The sequence below is a fragment of the Aureococcus anophagefferens genome, assembly GCF_000186865.1.
Source record: "Aureococcus anophagefferens unplaced genomic scaffold AURANscaffold_3, whole genome shotgun sequence".
NCBI classification, from domain to species: domain Eukaryota; class Pelagophyceae; order Pelagomonadales; family Pelagomonadaceae; genus Aureococcus; species Aureococcus anophagefferens.
The window spans coordinates 686,272-688,854 of NW_008705563.1; positions in this window are offsets into that span (position 1 = coordinate 686,272).

Genomic DNA, 2,583 nt, shown 5'->3' on the forward strand with positions numbered 1-2,583 from the left:
GGGCCGCGGCGTCGGCCGCGCGGACGCGACGCTCAAGTGGCGCGAGCTCGAGGGCCAGGTGCTGGCGCTGCTGGCCCGCGCGGCCAAGTTCGACGGCGTCGCGCCGCAAAAGGGCGCGGACGCGGCCGCCGCCGCGCGGCCCGGCGCCGGCGCGGCCCGGAAGCGCAAGCCCGCGGCCGGCGACGAGGGCAGCGACGACGACGACGACGGCGACGACTCGCCGCGGGCCCGCGGCGGCCGGGCGAAAACGTCCGGCGCGCCCCAGAAGGGCGACGGCCGGCCGACGCTGGGCGAGTGCGAGGAACTGCGGGACGCGGCCGCGCGGCTGCCCGCGCCGTCGGAGCTCGCCTACACGGGCTCGGACGAGAACCACGTGGGCGCCCTGAAGAGCGCCCTGCGCCGCCTCGACGACCGCGTCGCGGCTTGTCGGTTATTGGGCGCGCGCGCGCGCGACGCCGTCGCGCGCGGATCCCGCAAGGACTTTTCCGCGGCGTTCGACGTCCGCGGCATGGGCTACTCGGTCTACGCGAAGACGAACGCCGACGGCTCCCGCAAGCGGTCCCAGGACGAGGTCTTCGCCGCCGCCGTCGGCGGCTCCGCGTCGCCGACGCGGGGGCTCGCGGAATCGGACGACGACGAGTCCAAGGCGCGCGCGCCGCGGAACCCGCTCGACGACGCCGACGCGCTCGTCAAGCAGCTGCGGGAGCACGGCGTGCGCGACGACGCGAGCCTCGTCCCCTTGGCCGCGGCGACGCGCGCCGCGGGGGCCTGGGCGCGGAAGGCCAAAGACGCTTTAAAGGGCGAGGACCTGCCCGCGGCGCGGCAGCTCGGCGCGTCCCAGCTCCTCGGGCTGGCCGAGCAGGGCCGCGCCGTGCCCTTCGCGGACCCGGGCACGGTGACCAAGCTCGTCGCCAAGGCGGAGGAGGCGCACGCGCTGGACCTCGAGGCCGCGGGCGTGCTCGAGCACAAGCGGCCGCCGACGTTAGCAGTCCTCGCGGACCTGCGGGACCGCTGCCACGAGCTCGGGGGCGTGCGCCTCGAGTTCCGGGGCGACCTGGACCGCGCCTGCGACGCCGCCGAGGCCTGGGCGCGCGACGCGGCGCGGGTCCTCAAGGACCCGCACGCGGCCGGAGCGCCACGGTCGTCGCGCGCGCTGCTCGCGTCGCTGCCGTCGCTGCGCTGCGACGTGGGGGACGTGGCGCGCGACCTCGCGGACCGCGCGGAGCGGACCAAGGCCTGGGCGAAGACGGCGCTGGAGGTCGTCGAGGCGACGGGCGCGGCGGCCGCCGGGGCGGCACAAGAGAGCGACATGCCCAACGTGAAAGGCTCCGATCTCGGCCATGTTCCACTCGTTTCGGCTGATTTTTGGACGAGCGATCATCTCTCGGAACGGTCTCGAAGCATGGATGTGTTTTCCGTAACGCGCGCGCGCGGAACACTCACGTTGAAGCGACGTTGAATCACTCTCGTGCTGCCCAGGCGGCCGCGGGCGCGCCGCCGCGCGACCTCGACGACGAGTCGGACTTTCTGGCGCTGGGCGCCTTGGTCGACGACGCGGCGCTCCTGCCGGCGCCGAAGCGCGCCCTGGCGGCCATCGGCCGCAAGCACGCCTTCCGGCTCTGGGTGCGGGAGGCGCGCGGCGCGCTGAAGAGCAGCGACGTCGAGGTCGACGGGAGATTGCCCGCGGAGGCGATCGCGCGGCCGGGCATCGCGGACGCGCGCGACCACCTCGAGTCCTTGGACGAGCTGCGCGCGGGCGCCCAGCGCGACTACGACAAGGTCTGCCGCGCGCTGAGCGGCGCCGCGCCCGCGCCCGCGCCCTCGGCGCCGCCGCCGCCCGTCGTCGTCGTCGACGCGGCGAAGAAGAAAAAGGGCAAGAAGGGCGCCGTGGCCGCGCCGGCGCCCGCGCCCGCGGCGCCGCCGGAGCCCGAGGAGGACTCCGACGACGAGCTCGCCCTACTCCCGCGGCCGCCGGCGTGCCCGGGCGACGCCGCGCTCGCGCGCCTCGCGCTCGGCGCGGCGACGTCCGCGCGGCTCGACTGCGGCGTCGTCACGCGCGAGGAGACGGAGCTGCGGCGCATCCTCAAGCGCGCCGAGGCCTGGGCCGCCAAGGCCAAGGCGTTGCGGCCCGCGACGGCGCCGACGGGCGGCGAGATCCCCAGGGACAAGCTCGCGACGGCGCCTACGCTCTTCCAGATTCGGGATTTGGTGGAAGAGGGCGAGGCGCTGGAGATCAACGTCGCGCAGCAGCTGCGGCCCCTCAAGGCCGCGCGGCGCCAGGCGGGCACCTGGCTCCACAACTCGCGGTGGATCCGCGAGAAGCTGAGCGTGCAGGCGACGACGCCGGAATCGCTCTGGGGCCTCGCGGTCGAGGCCGACGACGACGACGAGGAATCGGAGGAGCAGAAGGGCGACACGGCCGAGGAGGAGGAGGACGACGACGACGACCGCGTCACGCCGCAGCAGCTCGCGTCGTGTCTGGCCGCCGCGAGACGGTTGGGCGCGCGCGTCGACGAGCTCGCGCGGCTCCGGGCGTTGGCCGGCCGCGTCGACGCGCTCAAGCAGAAGCACCGCGAGCTCCTG